This window comes from Danio rerio, chromosome 19 (genome assembly GCF_052040795.2).
Source record: "Danio rerio strain M-AB ecotype USA chromosome 19, GRCz13ab, whole genome shotgun sequence".
Classification (NCBI taxonomy): Eukaryota; Metazoa; Chordata; class Actinopteri; order Cypriniformes; family Danionidae; genus Danio; species Danio rerio.
The window spans coordinates 43,207,207-43,231,455 of record NC_141039.2 but is presented as its reverse complement, the minus strand read 5'-3'; the positions used below and the strand labels follow the sequence as shown (position 1 = coordinate 43,231,455).

At 36.6% G+C, this 24,249-nt stretch overlaps 2 long non-coding RNA genes across 3 annotated transcripts; both read left to right on the top strand.

Annotated features, from left to right (window-relative positions):
* The first annotated feature begins 1,735 nt into the window (after positions 1-1,735).
* On the top strand, positions 1,736-24,050 carry LOC148679832 (uncharacterized). The gene is made up of 3 exons (XR_015517169.1): positions 1,736-1,872; positions 16,511-16,623; positions 23,916-24,050. It is a non-coding gene; the product is annotated as an uncharacterized LOC148679832 (long non-coding RNA).
* LOC148679833 (uncharacterized) lies at positions 8,744-12,832 on the top strand. 2 transcript variants are annotated; one of them, XR_015945445.1, is made up of 5 exons: positions 8,744-8,798; positions 10,061-10,166; positions 10,291-10,357; positions 11,630-11,814; positions 11,985-12,832. It is a non-coding gene; the product is annotated as an uncharacterized LOC148679833 (long non-coding RNA). The 2 variants fall into 2 exon arrangements; XR_015945444.1 differs by having other exon boundaries at positions 10,291-10,361.
* Positions 24,051-24,249: the final 199 nt, after the last annotated feature.

The window sequence follows — 24,249 nt, the reverse complement described above, 5'->3', positions numbered from 1 at the left end:
TTCTGTGTATGTCTATTAACATTTTAAAATGCTGGTAATGTTTCATGGCATGCTTTCGCCCAATCAACATACACTTACAGTTAGAGTCAGAACTACTAGACCCCTGAATTATTAGCCCCCCTTTTTATTTTTTCCCCTAATTTCTGTGTAACGGAGAGAATACTTTTTTCAACACATTTGTTAACATAATAGTTTTAATAACTCATCTCTAATAACTGATTTATTTTATCTTTGCCATGATGACAGTAAATAATATTTGACTAGATATTTTTCAAGACACTTCTATACAGCTTAAAGTGACATTTAAAAGCTTAACTAGGTTAATTAGGCAGGTTAGGGTAATTAGACTTATCATTTTATAATGATGGTTTGCTCTGTAGACTATTGAGAAAAATATAGCTTAAAGGGGCTAATAATTTTGACCTTAAAATGGTGTTTAAAAAATAATAACTGCTTTTATTGTAGTTGAAATAAAACAAATAAGACTTAAAAAAAAATTATCAAACATACTGTGAAAATTTCCTTGCCCTGTTAAACACCATTTGGGAAATGTTTAAAAAATAAACAAAAAATCAAAGGGGGGCTACTGTTCCTACTGTGCTCGATTAGACCCTGCTCTAAAAGATAATTTAGTTCCCCTTAAAGCAGGGGTGGGCAAACTCAGTCCTGTAGGGCCGGTGTTCTGCATAGATTAGCTCCAACACTAATCAAACACAACTGAACATGCTAATCAGTGTCTTCAAGATCACTAGAAATTTATAAGCAAGTGTGTATGATTAGAGTTGAAGCTAAACTGTGCAGGACACCGGCCCTCCAGGACCGAGTTTGCCCACCTCTGCCTAAAGCTGCGGTCACACTGGGCTTTTCTCCCCATAGACTTCAATTCATAAGCACGCAAATGCGTCAGACCGGAAACGCAAGGTCATGCGCCAAGTTTCGCAGGTTGCTTCGGTGCAAAGTTCAAGCTTAGTGAACTCTGACCAGCGAAATCGCATCACTTGACTGCGTGAGACCAATCAAGGAACGTGACCTATATGGACAGAACTTTAAAACATGGAGCCATCGCTCGCTTTTTTTAATGCCTAATAATCTTGTTTATTCCCGCCCCTTTTCGCAGAGCCGCACGACAGAATTTCACATTATCAAACTCTAGTGTGACCGGAGCTTTAAAGTCATTAAACATGATAATAAGCAGGTACTTACTACAATAGTTTGTAGGAACTGAAAAAGTTCCTCCGGTGCGAAAGCCGCTACTATAAACTTGCAAACAATTCTGAGCACCTTCATTTGGATTGTAAGACTGAATTGCATAATCGTGTGTGCGAAGGCACATAAGATCTGACTGTTTTTATATAATCTGCAACATCTATAAGCACCAGTACAATGTTTATGAACAATACAACACACACGTTCAAAGGAAACCAAGTGGGTAAGTTCAAGTGTGAGTACTGTATGTCCTGCAGTAAGAAGTTTGCACTCTAAATTAATAATGTAAGTCAGGGGTCACCAACCCTGTTCCTGGAGAGCTACCTTCATACAGAATTCAGATCCTACCCTGATCAAACGCACATGAGCCGATTAATTAGGACCTGAAGCAGCACTTGATAATTACAGACAGGTGTGTTTGGTCAGGGTGGCAACTGAAATCTGCAGAAAGGCTCTTCAGGAACAGGGTTGGTGACCTCGGATGTAAGCCATGCAGATTCTTCACTCCATTAGACCTCAGTGTGTCGTCAGGAGTATTCATCTTGTTGTGCTTGTGTTTGTTTTTTGTGACTGTCAAAATGAAGGTAGACACTGACTTGCATTTTAAGAATCACCTAAAAGGGCCACAGTTTCAGCTACAAAAAAGTAACCTACATTAACCTGAGGGTGAGTGAATTAACCTTATGTGTTCATTTTTGTGTGAGCAGCTTTCTGTTGTATGAAGTTTAATAAAGACTAGCCGTAGTTCATCGACTATACTTAAAACAAGCTCATTTCAGTTCTTGTAAAGACACCCGAGTTTAAACCAATTCCATTTAAAAGGTTTGTTTTAGGAGATGTTAAAGGGATAGTTGACCCAAAATGACATTTATTCACTCTCAAGGAGCCATGGGACGATAACCATTTTAGATTAGATAAGATTCAAGGTATACTGCGGTTTGGAAAAGTCAAGGTTTTAAAACCGCCAACAATTTCTGTAAAACCGTTTCTAGGGTATGTGCAAGATTTTTTGTTTACCTTTTTTTTTAGGACAACTGTATCTCCTGCAGAAAAGATATGCCATTTTAAATTGTAAATAAATCTGTGTTTTTGGAACTAAAGAAGAGTGCAGAAGTCAATGATTTATTTTAATTATTTAGTCTGATCTGTTTACTGATTCTACATAAGAGGAAAAAGTTGTTGTTTTTTACCCAGACAATTAAAAAGAATATATTTTTAATTTTGTTATCACAATACCGTAATACTTGATATTTTTATCCAAGGTTATCATACAGTTAGAAAGTTATATGGGCCCATGCCTACTCTCAAATTCCAATCCTTTGAGTTTTTACGATATTATTAATTTATTTATTAAAATAAAAAGTTATGTGAACAAAATTGCCAACCTGTAGCTCTTGACTTACATAGTGGGAAAAATAAATGCTATAGAAGCCAATGGTTACAGGTTTTTAGCATTTTCAACATCTTCTGTGTTTAACAGAAAAGAGAACTCAAACAGATGTGTCTATCCTCTTAAGTATATCACCTGGTTTAGCAGAGAAGGATTAAACCTAGTTAGAGACTAAAATATCTGAGCTGTTTCAACTGAAACAAACTGATTGATCTAAAAATATAAGTGTCTTTGTTTTGTCTCAAGACGGACACCAGGATTGTTTAAAGGCAAATTTCTAAAAATGACTTTAATTACCTATTTGAGATCCGGCTAGCCTAAACCATTTTTGTGAAACCAGGCCTAAAGGTTTATTAAGTCATGATCACCGCCATATTGTTGAACGAACTCAGCCATTAAATGCATGTGGAAGCAAAAGTGTTCATCCAATGGTCCTGGAACAAAACTGAGAAACCTGAGGTATTTCAGCAGCACCTCCCCCTGTTCTCAAGCGATCCCAAACGACTTCACCAGACCAGCTCGAAAACAGAAAAATGAGTCATTCAAGTTAACAGTCTGAACTCTGGAAGAAAAACAGACTAGATGAAAGTGTCTTTTTGTTCAGTAAATATATGTGTGCATTCTTCTCAGTTTTATAGCAGTTGTTCAGACATGGGTTAGGTGAGTTTAGATGACAAAAAGTTAATTAATAAACCGTTTTAATTAGATTCAACCTGTACTTTGTAATTAATTTTAAATCGCAGCATAATAATAAGAGTTTACTAGGCTTCAACGCTGTTTAATTAAGCAGATTTTGTCAGAAAACAACACTTTTGTCTCTGCATCTTTAATCTTGTTGGGTCTCAAATTCAATGAATGAGAGAACAGCGCCCTCTTCCGGTCAACTGAACTCAATTCAAGTATTTTTGAGAATTCTGCACACATTGCTGAAATTCATCGATTCATTTTTCTTCAGCTTTAGTTCCTTTATTCATCAGGGGTCGCCACAGCAAAATGAACCGCCAACCTATCTTATGTTTAACACAGCGGATGCCCTTTCATCTGCAACCCAGTGCTGAAACATTCATACACACTCATACGGCCAATTTAGTTTATTCATTTCACCTAGCGCATGTATTTAGACTGAGGAGTACGCGAACACGGCGAAATCAAGCAAACTCCGCATAGAAACGCCATCTGACCCATCCATGGCTCGAACCAGCGACCTTCTTGCTGTGATGCGACAATAACCACTGAGCTACCATGTCACCTTATTGCTGAAATGAAAGCTTAAATTTTTGTGTGATTTTTGGAGGCAGCTATTGTAATGCTACACTACACTCAGTTTTAAAAGAGGTTGAAATGATATGACTGGGACGGTGTCTTTTAAAAAGGGTATATTTGTGTCCTGCTGAGTTTTGCACTAACTTTCTTCAACGCACCTGCCAGAAAGCTTTTAGTAAATCTAGTAAGTTTAATTGGTTGCTTCAGGTGTGTTTGATTAGGGTTGGAGCTAAACTCTCCTGGACACTGCCCCTCCAGGACCGAGTTTGGACACCCCTGCTTTAAGCGAACTTAGCTGTTTAGGGTCCCGCCGCCACTAGGGGGCCACCACAGCCTTTATTTGCATTTTACAATTGTTTTCATAGATAGTGCTTTAGTATTTAAATGTTTACAACTTTTCATTTTAAAGACAACATGACAGTTTCATTAAAGTTTAAATTGTTTTTGTGTGAAGGTCATGTGGTCAACAGGAAGCTCGCAGCATCTCATGTCTTATATGCGTTTTGTGTTCTCGCAGTTTGAGTTTGCTCTTCCAAGGTAAGCTGCAAGACCGACCGGTCACCACAAAAACGTGACTCCATGAACAGACACAGCCACCATGGCCTTTGCTTCATTGCCTGCCCCATTATATACCTGATTAATTTTGGAAATTGGACCGCTAAAATTAAACCAAACGTTTTTCTTCAGACGTAGAAAAATGGCAAGAGACCAGCACTCAATTATTTTAGCATCGCTTTAAGTGCTAATGAGGATGCCAATCTAACAGCACAGTTATCGAAAATAGGCAATTACAGATCAATAAACGTTGTCTACTTATTGAAATGTTTAATTTTTTCCTGGTTTTACAGACCAATAGTATATTAATAGTATTTTGCACACTGGTAATATTTTTTCCCTGAGATATGTTTATAAAAGTTCTGTCCTAATTGAATTAAGGAACAGGGAAGGAGACTGAAGGGAATGGTAAAGTGTGTGTGTCTAGGTAGTAATATTAACCCAGTATTTGTTGCTTCCCTTTTTCCTATGTTTTTAATATTAATATTTTTCATATTTAATTTATATTATTTGCTTATTGATTTGATTATTTATGGATCAATTTTTTCATTAATGTAATTTTTTTCTAATGAGTTAAGGATGTATATTTTTATTACTAAGTACTGCATTTAATTAATTATTGTTTCGTTTAATTGCAGAGTTTTAGCTTTTGGGATCAAAAAAAAAAAAAAAAAACAATCTACGATCTTATTATAGCATCTTCAATCTGTTTGCTCAATAATAAAATGGGTTTTAAACACTCCAGAAGGACACAAAGTAGGAATCACTGGTTCTTTTATTAAAGATTGTTCAATTCGTCATTTTTACAGCTGCTAGTTGACACAAACAGTGCTGTTTTAAGATGTATTAACCATTCAGACAGTTAAGTAGAATAAATCAGGCTTGACCTTTCTGTTTCATTGATTGTATTTAATAAGCAATAAAGCAAATAAGCTGAATTGCAATGGCAATACTTCACTATTTAGAGCAAGGTAGGGCCCCAAAATTATCCTGCTTACGGTCCCACTACATAGTATTGAATCTGGTAATCTTGGAACATTATTTCTTGCACATGACCACACAGAACAACATTGTTGGCATCCAAAGACTTGTAGGCCTTTAACTTCTCTCTTGTAAAATCACTTGGAGTTTCACTGAGATAGTTGTATATTTTGGATTGGATGCTTGGCCATTTCGTCTTATCCAACAACCATTGGGAGTGTGCTATCGCAAATGTGCCTGTCAGATGAACGCCGCTCACTTTAACGTTAATTTTGTAGAATAACTGCTTATCACTGGGTGACAACCTGTTATAATATGCTGAAAGCATTATGGAAATAATATATATAATATCAATATAACTTATTTTTAAGACAACAACAAACTCTGTACCGCATCAGATGTCATTCCCTTCCTGTAAATGCTAGCACTCCCAGGTTTTTTTCTGCAACCTCGTTACGCGCGAATCCTGAATGTTTACAAACATGGTAATTCGTCTGTAGGATGAACTACACACATAAGAGAGACAAACATAATTCAGCAGCAGTGCAGTATCAGGCTCTCTGACAGATGCTGCTTAAGTTTTTTTAATACAAGAGAAACAATTGTGTTTGAATGCTCTATATCTTTGCTGAAAAGTCATTAATCTTTGTTTTGCTTTGTGAACTATGTTGGTTGGATCAGTGATTGCAACATTTAAACAGCAACACTCAATGAGGATATTCTGAATGAGATGTGTGTGACATTTCTATGGCTAATCTCATTTCAGACAGCACCTCAGAGATTGCCATTTTAGACAATTCCATCACTTTTATGTAATGATTGCGTTAAACGATGACGCACAGCTTTAATATCCTGTAATGGATCGAGTCATTTTGAATTATGAACAACTATGTTCTTATCAAGCTGCTCTGGGCTCATTCATCTGACTCTAACTTGTGAAATAACTCAGATGAATACCTGTTAGAGGCCTGTAGCAGAAGCAAGCTTATGACATTGTGATTTGGTCTATAATTTCTCACATTTTGGCAGATCTGGACCACATTAGGCTACATTTCATTACGCTGAAGGATTTCTGTTTTTTCACAGCTCCTGACAGCAGGGGGAAAACACAAATGCATTGTTTGGTCAAGCTGACCTACAGTCTCAGTTAATTATATTACGTGAACTGTGTCTTTGTTTTTAAAATATTTCTTTTTAAATTGTATTATTTATGAAAGTTAATCAAAAAACAGTGACACTGGGGTGCAGTGGGTAGACAAACTACAGCAAGAAGGTTGCTGTTTCGAGTCCCGGCTGGGTCAGTTGGCATTTCTGTGTGGAGTTTGCTTGTTCTCCCCATGTTGGTGTGGGTTTCCTCCCGGTGCTCCGGTTTCCTTTACAGTCCAAAGATATCTATATCTATATCTTTGAGAGATCTGCAGAGTGGACGGCAACATCAACAGCCTGAGGTATCATTTGTGCTGTTTATTACATTACAGGGCAAATTCTTCAGCAGGATAGCGCTCCTTCTCATACTTCAGCCTCCACATCAAAATTCCTGAAAGCAAAGAAGGTCATGGTGCTCCAGGATTGGCCAGTTCAGTCACCAAACATAAACATTATTGAGCATGTCTGGAGTAAGTTGAGGGGGCCTTAAAGATGAAACCAAATAATCCTGATGAATCTGGGAGTCCTGCAAAACGCTTTCAGAGATTTTTAGATTACTTTATTTATACTTTATATTCTATACTGGACATTATTTCTGTTCAGTGACAAGACTTGTTTAAGCAAAGTCAGACCTTACTGTCTTAAAGAGTTAAAAATCAAGGCATGATCATATTTTATTTCAGTAAAATAAGTGTAATCTAGAGGCCCTTGACTTTCATATGAGCCACTTCTGATACCAAATGATCAACTTGAAGTCATTATTTGTTCTTTGTAAAACTTGGATATGCGACAAGACTTTTGCCAGGTAGTGTAAGGCTGTTTTCCTTATATTTCTATCGGTTTAAAATTATACTTAATGCCGTCTTTTGACATTCAGATTTCGCCCCAGGTTTTCTGTGAGAGGGGTGTAATGAGCGTTTTTTACTGTATAAAATACATCATGCCAATGGAGAGTGCCTGTAAACCACAAAACGTGTGTATGTGTGTGTGTCCTGCGTCACACTAAGACTGAATGCTGAGAGAGTGTTTGATATTTTGAGCTCCGTCGTGTCACGCTTCAGCTGAACGCCACTGGTCAAACAATATAGGCTAGTGTTTTTTTTTCTTTTGTATTATTTGACGGTCAGAGAATGCCATTTCCCCCGAAAACACAGAGATTTCGTGAAACATGAAAGGAGATTAGGCTAGAAAGCTTCTTCCACACATGCTGTGCTTTAATCACCATTTTCATTTTCCCTGACACGGCCTGATATTTGTCTTGAATGACAATGAAAACAGGAGAAATAGTTTGAGTCGTTCCTTCGTAACAGCCTGTACGTGCTACACATAGAAGACATTCAGTATCTATTTTTTTTTATCCAAATGTGTGTCTTTGATTAAATGGAGAATGTGTGTACAATATTAGCGGTTTCAAAAGCATCATGTTGTGTTAGCTTTTATTATTATCTGTGAACCTAGCGCAGAAAAAAAATAGGCTGTAATTTATTTGCAGTAGGTTAGATGGCACTGTTGCTCCTATTTCAAATACAAAATTAAAAATGAAATAAAAACAAATGCAGTAAATAAGAAGTATTTCATCCCGAAAATGATCAAAAAAAAATGGACTGATGGTTGACTTCTATCCCAGATAGCAGGCAGTAATCGGCCCGAGCTCGGCTGCCCCTCGGCGCCTCCGGCTCCGACTCGGCATCGGCGAGTGTTATCCGGGCCGAGTGCGGCCCGCAGCTCGCTCGCGCACATGCGGTTGTGATGCGGCTGTAAAGCACTGGCCCGATTCCGGTCAACCATATCCTGGCCGCTTCTGGCAAGGACTCGGCTGATGGCAACCGATTAAGTTCTTATTTTATCTAGTAATCTGTTAGCTCCACGTTTAATGATAATTTGAGAAAATATTAATGGTACGATAGCAAAAAAAAAAAAAAAAAAAAAAAAAAGAATATTTAGTGTGGATGGTCGCAATGTTTAGACGCAAACAAAACAATATTATTTATAAATAGATTATACATGTCATCTAGAGAAAAACTATGTAAAATTCGCTTATTTTTGAGATAGCACGCTCCTGTGCTGACTGTTTTTTTTTTAAAGCAGAAGTTGGTTTCATAATAAACACATGCGTTACTAAATTCCTGATCCAAACTCCAATCCAGACGGTGGCGGTAATGCTCCAAAAAGCTGGTTGTCAACCACCATGGCACGAAGATCACAAGAAGAAAAGGGTTGGTTTTTCAAACATTTCACGTGGAGTCCGGTCAGAAAGGTAAGCTTTTTACTGCTTGTGTTCTGTATAATTAGCGAATTTAGAGCTTAAAACATTTCCACGGTGTTTGGTTGTAACAGCGTTTAGTAATTTAAAACAGTTTGATACGAAATGTAACTTGCTTTAAGAAACACGTCTGGAGCTAATGTATGCTAACGCTAACAGTTACAAACACGTCTGAAAGTTCCTTTTCCTTTTACACAATGTTAGATTGTAACGTGTGTAGTAACTAAAAACTATTTTAATTATGTTAAAGAAACATGAAACGAATTTGTGTGTATGCTAACTTTGCGTTAAAGAAAGTTTCTGTAGACGAATCCATTAACTAACTTGGCAAAACGTGTTTTTTTCCTGATTTAACATTATAAAGTACCGTGGATGTTGAAAAAAATCATTGTACAGGCGTATACTTCTCCAACAGTATTAATTCTGTGATTATGTGTAAATAAAAACGAATCGTTTTGGATTAATAAAATATTATTGTTTATCTTGTTTATGCAGTTAGTCACGAAAATGATCGAAACTCGACTGTTTACTATTCTCTTAAATTATTAAATTTAAATTATCCGAGAGAAATATATTACTATGGACTTAAATTCATATGTGTTAGCCTATGTGAATCAATTATATCTTTTGTTCAAGCTGTAATGGTCAGTTAATGTAAAACTGAACGTCTTAAAGCAGATTTTGATGTTTTTTTTTTTGTTTTTTATGTTATTGACAGTGATAAATTCTGATTTAAATGAATGGGTAACAATATTTGTTGGTTAAGTCTCATTGTTCTTGTTTAACAAAGGTTAGTGAGATCATTTTGCAGCACATCACGACCAAAGAAGTCAATGGCACACTCTTTTGAACATGAATAGGCATGTTATAGTTGTGTGCTAAAAGTCCATTATAAGCTGTAAACTGCTGATACATTTTCAACATAGATTGAGCTTTTCAGACATTACATTACTAATTGCTTCACAAACAGCTGAAATGGTTTATTGTTATTGGCTATCATCAACAAACATTTTTCACAATGGTAGGTTAATCTTCATGGGTACAGAATAATGCATGTGCTTGACCATCTTACAAATCTATGTCTCAGATTCATAAGGCTGTCACTCTGCATGAATCTCCGAATAAATCTTGTGCAACCTTCAGTGTACTGATTATTTACACTATAGGTATTATATGCATTAATTAACTTTGATAGTATTTCAGGGTTTGAACTTTTCTTTACGGGAGGTTAACAACAATGTGATGTTTTATTATAGATGCATATGAGGAAGCTCGACTCAAACATCCACACGCAACTGTGATTTCTGACTGGTAGACAGATGAGGATGATGATCGCCTGTCATACATCTAAAGACAGAACAGGTTTGTTTGCAATTATTTTAAACACATACTGTCAACATTATGTCATTGATCTATTACAACCTGTGAGTTTTGCCCTGGCACTATACTAAAGTGATGTTTTGTTTTGTAAATGTATCTGATTAAGGGACAGTATAGACACATCTATACCGTGATGAAGAAAAATTACTTGGAACAAAGAGGCTGGATAAAAGGCAGGTATGAAGATTTCAGAAATCAATGCAGCACCACAAGTCACATCGCCATCAATGACTATGGCAGAAATCTTAAGACCACCATCAAGATGCACAGATACTGTACATTCCAGTACACCAGGTGTGTCCAAACTGCGGCCCGCGAGGCTTTTTATAAATATCAATAGAATCTGGCCCGCTATACAAAAATGAACGTAATTCAATAAATAACCACCGGGTGTCGCTATTACATGCATTCAATTAAGCAGCAGTTCTTGTTATGATCTATCTATCTATCTATCTATCTATCTATCTATCTATCTATCTATCTATCTATCTATCTGTCTGTCTGTCTGTCTATCTACACACAGTTGAAGTCTGAATTATTAGCCCCTCATTGATTTATTTCTTCTTTTTTAAATATTTCCCAAATGATGTTTAACAGAGCAAGAACATTTTTACAGTATGTCTGATAATATTTTTTCTTTTGGAGAAAGACTTATGTTTTATTTCGGCTAGAATAAAAAGCGGTTTAATTTTTTTTATGAACCATTTTAAGGTCAAAATTATTAGCCCCTTAAGTCTTCAGAACAAACCATTGTTATAAAATAACTTGCCTAATTACTTTAACTTGACTAGTTAACTTGATTAACCTAGTTAAGCCTTTAAATGTCACCTTTAAGCTGTATAGAAGTGTCTTAAAAATATCTAGTCAAATATTATTTACTGTCATCATGGCAAAGATAAAATAAATCAGTTATTAGAAATGAGTTACTAAAACTAATATGTTTAGAAATGTGTGGAAAAAATGTTTAACTCTCCGTTAAACAGAAATTGGGGAAAAAATAAACGGTGGCTAATAATTTAGGGGGGCTAACAATTCTGACTTCAACTGTATATATATATCATGTCATATATATATATATCATGTATATATATATCATGTCATATCAGACATATATATATGTCTGTGTGATGTATGTAAAATTTGGCCCGCGACAACGTTTGTTTTTGTGCATCTGGCCCTCGGCCCAAAAAGTTTGGACACTCCTGCAGTACACCTATGAACATTTACAGTCTTTGTTCTAGTGCAGTTTGAGATCAAGACAGAACTTATTGCATCTCGTGATGTTTTTGTAAGACATCACTAAATTTGTTAAGGTTTAATGCAGCTAGAAAGTAAAGATCAACTAGAGAATATCAGCAGTGTCTAACCCACTGTTGTATTTACAGAAGTTTTATGAGAATAAGCTACAGGTTGATTTATACTAATCTGTTATTTTTCTTTTTTAGCACGACTGACTGAAGTTTTAAAATCATGCAACGTCATAAAGCAGCAGCTGGGCCTGATTCTCACAAAACCAAAACAGACGTGATGAAATTCCGCATGTAAACAGATTTGACCTTCCTTTGGCCAATTGGATTTGGAAAAGCTTGAAAATCAACTAAAGAAGCAGCCCGAACAAATGAAGAAACTGGTAAGTTCAAGCTCTTGCTAATTTCAAAGTGTTTTAAGTTTATTTGTTTTTTTTTTATTGTTTTTTTTTTTTTGCTTCGTAGGTAGCCTACTTTTTTCCTAATTTTTTCTTTTTTTTTTTTACATTAGTACTTGTTCACTACTAATTATCTGTTTATCTTTTAATCACAGATGGAGTGAGGACAAATGTCCATACCACGCCACTGATAAAGAAGTGGAAAAATACATTACAAGGTAGCTACAACTTGCCCCTGACAGGGATGGAGGAAGAAAGAAGAGAAAGCTAATGTGTCAAATGTCTACATCACTATTTTGTTTTAATTTTTAAACAACATTTTAAGTGTATTAGGATGTTCCCTGATACTTGAACAATTTGTTTCTTTCATTTGCATTTATATATATATATGTATATGTATATATTTATGTGTGTGTGTGTATATATGTATGGAATGTATGTATGTATGTGTGTGCGCCAAATTGTAAAGAAACATCTTGATACATTTTTAATAAACGTAATACAAATAAAATTATAAATATAAAATTGCACAAGACGTGTATATATATGAAATTTATAATCATCTCACTCATGTCTTGTATATATATATATATATATATATTTGTTTGTTTATTATTATTTTAATGTTTTATTAAAAAATGTTTCAAGATGTTTCTTCAGAATTCTGCAGTACTTTTTACAAGTTTGACTTGGATATTTTACGGATTGTCATTGGTATTTTTAAGATGTTTCTTGCTATATCTTAAATTGGTTTCTATATTTAGGTTTATATAAAATTTAGCTGTTTTTTACAAATTTTTAATTCAAGTCTATTGGGAAAACAGGGTTGTTTTAAAAACATCCGTGTTTGTGTGTAATTTTTAGATTTTTTTGTTTAAATCTTTCTGTGTGTCTTTATTGTGTTGTTTTATTGTTTTTATATTGATATTCTTGTGCACTACAAAATTATTTATAAAATTTTAGTACTATTTTTTTCATGCAATCAATAAACGTTTAACATTTATTTATTTTGTCATTTGTCTTGATTATTTTCGTTACAGAATATGTATGCAGTTTGCACTTTATTCAAAGGTTAAACGCAGTGCTTACACTTTGTGTTTACATTATAGCCTGTGTTTGCTGTTATATAAATTCAAATGGTTGTAATACCATATATCAAGTACCAATGTAATACCAAAAGGTTTTATAAGGTGTATAAATACGGAGTCGCGCCAGCTCCGGGCCGCAGCGCACATTACCCTCGCGCCGATTCCGGCGCGGATGCGCAGCGTCGGCTCGCTTACGGCCGCCGCATCTGGCCCGCTTGATTCGGGCCGGAATCGGGCAGTGAGTCCACAGGCATCCGGCCCGAGTCCGGCAGCCGAAGTTGGGCCGAGGGGTTAGTCTCCGGCAGGCGACAATCTAGCCGGAACTGGCCCGAGTATATTTTGCTATCTGGGATGTCATTGATTTAGTTCTCGGATTAATTTTCTTTATTAAAAACACTTTAAAGATGTAACACTGTTTTTGTCCTTGTCCTCAGCCCAATTGAAGCTATACAGCTTTAATAGTTTTGTTATGCTAAAAATGATATTAAGGAAAAAATACTTCAGAAAGTTTAAGTTGTTTTCGTTCACATCAACTGATTGAAAATATTTATTTATTATAAATAAATTCTACAAATAAATACTAAAAATATATTATACAAAAAAATTATAATTGTCCCCATGTTTCTGTCAGTTCTGTTACATTTGTATTAAATTTAACTTAAAATGCATGCATTACACCTTTAATTAAGGCTGTGACTCAGAGGATGTGACATTTGATGGAGGAGAAGCTGACTGATCAAGGATGTGTTCTATCATTAAATTGTATGATTTTATGGATGTTTTAGTCCGATTTTTTTGAGGACGACAAACTTAAAGGTCAGGCCCTGTCACAATTTTCTTTCATTTATTTTTCTTGTCGGCTTAGTCCCTTTATTAATCCAGGGTCGGCACAGCGGAATGAACCACCAATTTATCCAGCAAGTTTTTACGCAGCGGATGCCCTTCCAGCCGCAACCCATCTCTGGGAAACATCCACACACACAATTACACACACTATGGATAATTTAGCCTACCCAATTCACCTGTACCGCATGTCTTTGGACTGTGGGGGAAACCGAAGCACCCGGAGCAAACCCACGCGAACGCAGGGAGAACATGCCAACTCCACACAGAAACGCCAACTGAGCCGAGGCTTGAACCAGTGACCTTCTTGCTGTGAGGTGACAGCACTACATACTGCGCCACTGCTTCACCCGTCACAATTTGTATAAGTGAAAATGTATGTTTCTGGTAGAATGTGTCATATTTAATACGTATTGCCATGTCATTACAAGAAACGGAGATATAAACTGTGACAATAACAAAACAGAAAATAGTATCAAACAAGGTTATAAGAAAATGAATTATGTTATGATGGTGACACGGTGGCTCAGTGTTTAGCACTGTCGCCTCACAGCAAGAAGGTCGATGGTTTGAGTCCCGGCTGGGCCAGTTGGCATTTCTGTGTGGAGTTCGCATGTTCTCTTCATGCTGACGTGGGCTTTCTCCGGGTGCTCCCCCACAGTCCAAAGACATGCGCTATAGGTGAAATGAGTAAACTAAATTGGCTGTACTGTATGAGTGTGTGTGCGTATGAAAGTTTCCCAGCTGGAAGGGCATCCGCTGTGTAAAACATATGCTGGATAAGTTGGTGGTTCATTCCACCATGGTGACCCCTGATGAATAAGTAGTCAAAGGAAAATAAATGAATGTTATTATAAATATTTATATATATTACGTTTGGGTGTTTTGAGCATCTCACAGCAACAAAGCTTTGAATGTTTTATTTAAAATTAATAACTTTCTGTTTTGTACATTACAATGTGTTCTGTTTTATTTTGAGAATATGATTATTATTAATACATTTTAACATGGTCTATAGAAGATGCCCTCTAAAATACTATTCATTTGTGTTAATATATGCCGTGTACATATATTCAGTGCAGCAGTGTAGTTTCATATTGTTTGCAATGAGTTCGTACTGAATAATAACAAGAACATAAAGAAACATCTTGAATCTTAACAAGGTTTTGAGAGCTACAAACAACTTCGAAGGCACTGTGAAAACTCATTAGGAGATTTAATTATCATTTTTGCCCTCTCTCTCTTTCTCCTCCCTCTCCTAATGAGGCGTTTAGCTCTCTCATAACATGAATGATGCACAGGATTCTGGAGGTTACACTCATCCCCTCCCATATATTAAAAAAAAAAAAAACACTCGTTCCAGTTATAAAAAAAAACGAGGGGCATCATTTGTTGCGGTTTCATCATATCAGAAGACTTCTGAAAGCTTCAAGCAGGTTCTGTTGTGCTGAGCAGATGGTTGAATCCCCCGTGGAAGTGTTTTCAGCAAACAGGGACTCTGGGGAAATTCATGTAGTGAACGTGGAGTTTGCCTATCTGTGCTTTTGTGTTAATAAAGCAAGCACTTACAGGCTCACTGTGTTGTCTTTGGAATGATAGAGAGCTTGTTCTTGTGAGAAATGTTTGACCGGACAGGCCACTTCATACAGACGGGATTTGCAAAAGCAATTTTCTTTGTTCGGCAAACAATGATGTGTTAAACGCAGCAAATCTTCTGTTAGTGAGTTGAATGAAATGAAAAAGACCTTTTAGGTTTGAATGAACAAAGTGGAAACACTGAGACTAAATTGAGACATAATTGCATTGATTTTATGAATGTCATGGAAATCACATCCTTTTTTAACATTTGGCCAACCTACATATGAACAGTAGATGATAAAAACACGATGAAAATTGATGCACTTACAGTGATGGTAAGGAATATAATCTGTTAAACTTCTAGGTCTCTAGGATCAACTCTGTAGCGCCATCATTAGTTTAAAATTGTACTTTTCATATGGATTGGATTAGGGCTGCACGGTGGCACAGTGGGTAGCACTTTTGCCTCACAGCAAGGTCGTTGGTTCAAGCCTCAGCTGGGTCAGTTAGCATTTCTGTGTGGAGTTTGCTTGTTCTTCCTGTGTTTGTGTGGGTTTCCTCGGGGTGCTCTGGTTTCCCCCACAAGTCCAAAAACGTACAGGTGAATTGGGTTGGCTAAATGGTCCGTAGTTTATGAGTGTGTATGGATGTTTCCCAGTGATGGGTTGCTGCTGTAACATACGCTGTGTAAAACATATGCTGGATAAGTCGGCGGTTCATTCTGCTGTGGCGACCCCAGATTAATAAAGGGACTAAGCCTGTAATGGTCTAAGGTGTGGTTAGCAGCAGTTCTTATTACACCCACTACATACATTTCTGAAGAGCACCAAATACGCCCCAGGCGCCATGTTTTTTTTTTTGTGTAAGCTTTTTCAGACCTCAAATCTCTCATGAGTGCCATTCGCGCCTGCTGTTCTTGCGTAAATCCACCAGTGGCCGCTGTCGACTGACTGACCTGATGACTGACCCACCCTCCTCCTTCCGTAAACCCAACCAATAGTGTTTTCAAATGCGTCAATTGACCAGAAACCCTCCACTTCCCTAAACCCAACCAACAGTTTTAAAAAATAATCCAGAAAAGCCCTCGTCTGATTTTTACCACGTTTTTAAATTTTACCACATTCTAACCCTGTTATTTAAATGTTTATTTTATTTTTTGGCTTCTGTTTTAGTCTTACCTGCTTTCTGGAACCGTTCTTCGCCGGACTCGAACCCCGTCATTGTCGTCAACTCCTATCTGCGTCTCAAGTCTGCTAATGTACATGGCGAGCCACTGGACAAACTGGTAACAAGCTAACAAACTGGTAGCATTCGATTTAAAGATGAAATGCAGCCATACATACTTTTGGCTACATAATTCACGATCTCCAGAAATGTATATAGGGCTACGTTTTCAAAATGAGTGTATGTTGCAAAAATCTGTCTACATGAAGTCAGGCAGGGTCTTGTTTTCATTACAAGCTTTAGAGTGCAAGTTTTTATTTCATTTGGGGTTCAAGCTATTCTGTCTTTGCCGTGCTGATAAGAGCCCTTTTGGTTGATCATTTCTGATGTCTGCCATTTGACTGGTCTTCTGTTCATCTTCAGGGATGATGTTATTAATGAGTTCACTTGTTACTGATTTCAATTTCGATGAATAATTAGCTTCACCTTATCACTCACACTACGCTGTGCTGGCGTGACATGAAGCAGTTCAGAAGCGTCTTGAAAATCTAATTAGTTCATGTCACGTTTACCTCAATCAGATTAATCACCGCTCATGCCAATTTATCCATTAATTAAAAACTGCTCTTTCATATCTTCACCCATCTTTGCTTATTTTTTGGCAAGGACTTAAGGAGATTGCAGTAATTTACTCTTACGTTTGAAAACACTTTTAATAGTTGCTGTTATTCTGTGCAAGAAAACAATAGCTACGTTTCCATCCATCTATTTTCAACCCAGGCTCATTCTGGAAGCGTTGCCCCGCGGACGTTTCTGGAGACTGCAAAATACGTTCTAGGAGGTACAAATTTGTGCAGTTTTTGTTTTCGCGAATCAGCGAGAGGGCGCTGTGCGAACTTTTTCGTGTCTCGAAACCAAGTGATGCTCACTGCAGAGCCACTTTGGCAGAGCTGAGCTCCGAACGCATCTTGCGAGCGTGCTGTTCTCGTGTAAAAAGCCACCGGAGGCCGCTGTCGACCCGGCCACCCTCTTTCTCCTTCTCCTTCTTTCCTATAAACCCAAGCTACGATTTACGAAAGAAGTGCAGAAAAAGAAAGCCCTTGTCTGATTTTGAGCGCGTTTTCAGATTTCCCCGCATTCTCCCCCCGTTACGAACTCGTTCGCTTTTTTTTTTGGATTCTGTTTTTTGTCTTACCTGATTTCTAGAACCGATTTTCCCCGGACTTGAACCCGGTTGTCGAACACTGCCCGGCTCCTCATCCTCCACTAGGCCTCCACTCCGCCAATGTAACACAACAAGCTAACCAGACAAACTGGTTGTGACGGGAAAGCCCTCCACACGGAGGAGGCGAGCCGTCAGCCTAGCCGGCGAGCAAGAAGAGGAGCGGCGTCACACCCCCCCATAGAGTTTGCTTGAAAGAACCAAATGCGGCCATACGTACCTCAGGCCACGTAAATCACGGTCTCCAATGCCCCCACGGGGCTACGTTTTTTATGCTCATTTTGAAAATGCGCATGAAGAAACATGGCAAAACTGAATAGGATAAACTTTGATAAGAAAAGATGCGCATGAACGATGATGGAGGCACTTTTACAGAACAAATTCCAGTTTGCGCATTTAAAAAACATCATGTGATTTTGTCATAGGAGAACAAGTGATGATGAAAATGTGTGTGAATGGATAAACCAGCAGGCTGATCACATTGTAAAACATCCCAAATGTTGTATGTTGTTTTGGTCATTCTAAAATGCTTAACCACTTCAGCATTAGTGTGATATACATACATATATATATATATATATATATATATATATATATATATATATATATATATATATATATATATATATATATATATATATATATATATATGCTTTTCCTTCTTTCTTAAAAAAGAAAATTGAGTGCATCTGAAAGTTATAATACAACTAAGAATTCTGAATAACCCATGGCCGAGATTCATTTGTCATTAAAATAGCAGCAGATGTGAATATTAGAGCATGAAGTGAAGAGATTTCTTTCCTTATCTGCAGTTGAAAGTGATGTCAGGCTGAAATAACATCCCACAACCCGAAATCTGAGTGACAGAGCACTTTCCTCCTCTGGCGTCCCACTTTCTGAGCTATATACATGAGAGAATTTCTAAGCATTCATAAGAACTATAGTTACACAATCAGTAATGGTGCTGTAATAACTGTTTTACCTAGGCTTTTTCACTGTCTCTAATGACTAGTTCACAATTTTCAAGAGAAGATAAATATAGGCTTTAAAATGTCAACCTTGCTTATCTATATGCAGGAAACCATTAGAGATATCTTTGGTCAGTGTTGATTGTAACACAATATGAGATTAGTTGAAATGAACTGCGAATTGTGCGTTAATGGAAATTTCTGGACATCAGTGAAGCACATAATTAGTTTGCTGTTCCAGGTGACCTTTAAACTATACTTTTTTATTTTACATTAAAAGCTATTTATATAAACACCCTTCTTAATTGGATTTATTTTAATACGTTGTAAATGATCAACTAGCCCTTTTCTATCCTGTTTCAGGTCCCCATCAATACATCCACAAATTAAAAAGCCTACAAATCAGTATTTTTTTTTTTTTGTATTTTCCACACAATGCAGAATATAATTGCTTTTTTAATAATCCTGATTATTCCGAGAAATACTAAATGACCACTTTTTTAATACAAACCTATACTGTCAGTTGTTTTTGTATTATTGTTATTTTACATTTACATTTTGGGAGCCACTTACTATCCGTGAGGACAATAGAAGTAATCAAAGCAAGAAAATAATTGCTAATAATATGTAAATACTACTAAAACAAGTGCTAGCTAGTCTAATCCAGAGCAAAAAGTCTTGTAGTTAACAATTTTGGTAATTTTTTTTAATATGTCTATATACAGTAGTTTTAAGTAAGTTTTATTTTTAGTTTATTTAGCTTAACTTATTTGATTTACTAAAATCAATATGTAAAATGGCAGCTTGCTAAGATAAAATACATTTTATGTTTCAATTAATATTAATTTCGAGACCTTTATTTTTAGAATTCTCTTTTAACAAGCCGTTTACTATTTATTTGCTATTTATTACTATTTATTTTATATCGATGAACTCCTAATTTGCTGCTTATTAAAAGAAATGACAATGTGATTGGTGGATTTTATGCACAGCATCATGGGTAATGTAGTTTTCCTGTTAAAACTTGACTATTAAACAATTTAAAGTCTACATGAACCGAAAGCTGTGGCTGTTTTTTTTTTGTGTTGTGACTTTAGAGAGACTAAATGAGAAAACAATGGGCGTGGCTTGTTTTTTTCTACTGTGAGCTGATTGGATGTCATAAAGTAGGCATTTAATTCAGAAAGATTGGGAAAAGGGGAGAGTTATTACAACCTAACAGACACCTCCTCACCATTTCTGTTTGTTGTCATAACACTGACAGTTGAAGGGGCGTGGTTAAGTATGTTAGCCATGCCCAATAACTCAGACAGACGTAATCTGAGAATTTAACTGAAAACAAACAGGAAGTGCATTTACAGATTTTAATTAAAGATTACAAGGACAAACTTTTTTTTCTTAATGACATGCACAGATGAATTCATTCATTCATTTCTTTACCTTCAGCTTAGTCCCTTTATTCATCAGGGGTCGCCACAGCGGAATGAACCATCGACTTATCTAGCATTTTACATAACGGATGCCATTCCAGATGCAACCCAGTACTGGGAAACATCCATACACACTCATTCACACTTACACACAACAGCCAATTTAGTTTATTTAATTTACCTAGCGCATGTCTGTGGACTGTGGAGGAAACCCATGCGTACATGGGCAAACTCCACACAGAAATGCCAAATGGCCCATCCGGGACTCGAACCAGCCACCTTCTTGCTGTGAGGCAACTGTGCCAACCACTGAGTCACTGTGTCGCCCGCACAGATGAATTGTTCACCACAAATCTAGCAATGTGCTAACAAAATCAATATGGTTTTGATTTTATGTGTAGTTTAATCATTGTTTAAATTTCGGTATAAACCATATATATATCCACCGGTATAAACTCAACACGTATGTTTAACAGCCTATACATTCTTTATAATGGGCATTGCTATGATAGGTTAAAAACAAGTAAATACTGGCGGTTCACTCCACTGTGGCGACCCCAGAAGAATAAAGGGACTAAGCCGAAGGAAAATGAATGAATAAATAATACATAAACACTCAAATTATGAAGCAAAATGGTCTGTGCAGGGATAAAACGAAGGCTATTTTCTCTCACAAACACGACTATTTAATTGTATTTTTGCAGTCTGCTATGGTCACTCATAATACATGCGGCACAAAATAGTTTACAGTTCCACAACTGACACTTTTTGTGTCAGTATAAGGCAAGCAATATGTCCTGTGGATAAAAGGATAATCCTCACATAATAGTGTTTTAGCTGTGCGACATGAATGGCTCAAGTAGAGACGTGCATTGTTCTGTGAGTGTTTACCTGACTTAAGCATTGTGAAATAATGGATTAGAGATTGTGATGGGGAATGCTAATAAGACAGTGTGTGTAGTGGTGGCTCACAGATACATCTGGAAACATGTCAGGATGATTGTCAGGACTTAAGCAGATCCCTGGCTCAGTGCATGTGTTCGGCTTCACTTCTGTCTGTCACACTTTTCCACAGAGACACATCAGAATTATGAGCTTTTCAAAGTGTCATGTATTACTGTTTTTTTTATTCTGGATGACCAGGATGGCTGTAAAAAGAAAATAAAAGGAAATGAAATGGATTTTGGGGGAATTTCCAGTCATCATATTTTGATGCGTGCTTTAATGTATGTTCAACAAAGGATTGTATATGCATAGAAAGCGTGTGAAATAATAGGAAAATGGTGCATTAATGTTTATATGAACATATAACTTTTGTGAAAATAAAGAGTCAGTTGTGTACAATCAGTGTTGGGGAGGTGACTTTGGAAATGTTAGATTATAGATTACAAACTAGATATTAAAGTTTGAGAACAAACTTTATGGTGGCTTGAAAAGCAGAGTCTGAAAGTTTGAACACTTTTTAAAGTGTAAGTAGCATGTTAGTATGATTCTAGCTTGAATTAACATGTTGTTAGCATGATTCTAGCATGAATTAGCATGTTATCAGCACGATTCTAGCATAAATTAGCATATTACTAGCATGATTCTAGCATGAATTAGCATGTTAGTAGCATGATTCTAGCATGAATTGGCATGATTCTAGCATGAATTAGCATGTTACTAGCATGATTCTAGTATGACTTAGCATGTTACTAGCATGATTCTAGCATGAATTAGCATGTTAGTAGCATGATTCTAGCATGAATTGGCATGATTCTAGCATGAATTAGCATGTTACTAGCATGATTCTAGTATGACTTAGCATGTTACTAGCATGATTCTAGCATGAATTAGCATGCCACTATCATGATTCTAGCATGAATTAGCATGTTGTTAGCATGATTCTAGTACGAATTAGCATGTTGTTAGCATGATTCTAGCATGAATTAGCATGTTGTTAGCATGATTCTAGCATGAATTAGCATGTTTCTAGCATGAATTAGCATGTTACTAGCATGAATTAGCTTGTTAGTAACATGATTCTAGCATGAATCAGCATGTTACTAGCATGATTCTAGCATGGATTAGCATGTTACTAACATGATTCTAGCATGAATTAGCATGTTGTTAGCATGATTCTAGCATGAATTAGCATGATTCTAGCATGAATTAGCATGTTACTAGCATGAATTAGCATGTTAGCATGATTCTAGCATGAATTAGTATGTTACTAACATGAATCTAGCATGAATTAGCATGTTGTTAGCATGATTCTAGCATGAATTAGCATGTTACTAGCATGAATTAGCATGTTTTTAGCATGATTCTAGCATGAATTAGTATGTTGTTAGCATGATTCTATCATGAATTAGCATGATTATAGCATGAATTAGCATGATTATGGCATGAATTAGCATGTGCTAACATGACTAGCATGTCATTAGCATGTTCCTCCTAGCAAGATTAGCATGTCAGTAGCATGTTAAAACTACTAGCATGTGTTAGAACAGCTAGTCATAATTTATAAAACAGTTGCTAGAGAGTGGCTAGTAAGTCTAAAGGTCATCAGTGATTGGCTGCTGGCTAGACTGAGTTGAATGAGGCCTGACTAGTCTGTAGGACAGTCTGATGTAGAGTTATGAGCTCATAAAGGTTGACTCAATGTTAAGTCAATGGCAGTCTTTTACAATGGAAGTCTATGGACAGTTGCTAGGGATTGTATATGCATAGAAAGCATGTGAAATAATAGCAAAATGGTGCATTAATATTTATATGAACATATAACTTTTGTGAAAATAAAGTGTCAGCAGTGTACAATCAGTGTTGGGGAGGTGACTTTGCAAATGTAAGATTACAGATTACAAATTACCCTATTTAAAATGTAATTAGTAGTTTACCTTTTCAATTACTTTATAAAAGTAAAATAAGATTACATCTGATTATTTTTGGTTTCCTTTTAATTTCTTAATGGATATTTTGAACTAAATCATTTTGAAGCATATATACCTGAAGCAGGTGTGACCTTACAGTAGCTCTGTTTACTGTTGGAATTTCGAAATCTTTCATCACTTGAATTGAGATCATTCATTCATTCATTTTTTTGTCGGCTTAGTCCCTTTATTAATCCAGGGTCACCACAGCGGAATGAACCACCAATTTATCCAGCACGTCTTTACGCAGTGGATGCCCTTCCAGCCGCAACCCATCTCTGGAAAACATCCACACACACAGATTCACACAAACACTCATACACTACGGACAATTTAGGCTAGGCCAGCTGCAACCCATCTCTATAGTAAACACAAACACACACACACTATGGACAGTTTAGCCTAGCCTAAATTGTCCGTAGTGTATGAGTGTTTGTGTGAATGTGTGTGTGGATGTTTCCCAGAGATGGGTTGCAGCTGGAAGGGCATCCGCTGCGTAAAAACTTGCTGGATAAGTTGGCGGTTCATTCCGCTGTGGCGACCCCGGATTAATAAAGGGACTAAGCCGACAAGAAAATGAATGAATGAATGAATCAAAATAACGCATTGGGTTAAATTAAATAACCCATAGTTGGGAAGGTGATATATTAACCTATAGTTGGGTTATATGTTGGGGTATTTTTAAGTGTGCTTCTTTGACTTATTTTAGGAAGTCCGTCAGGTTTCAACCTCATTTTTTAAGTTATGCAAAGGTTAACTTTACGTTTCTAGTTAGTTTGATGTAAGTTGAGATGACAAGAAAAATGTAGGGCAGCAAGAAATTTGTAACTTGTGACATTTCTTTTCAAGCAATATGTGTGTTATTTGTGTTATGTGCACAGATGTCAGAATCAGAGGTGTATTTTGCTGGACAATGGACCAGACGAGGAGCTGCGCAACACATGAACTCTGAACTCTGCACTATGGATGTGGATTAGCGGCTGATCATCAGAAAGACGGAGATTGCTCTTTGAGAGGTTTTTGTCTGAAGCTTTTTTTGTTGAGTGCTCTTTGAGATTGCAGGTTCATGCACATGAGAAACATTGGACAGACGCACACTGAAGTGCTGTGAGTTCAGGGCAAGACAGACCCTGTAATGGCGCTTCAGCGGATGGCATGCATTAACCTAAAAAATGTTACGTAACACATAAAATGGGTGACACAGTGGCAACGTCG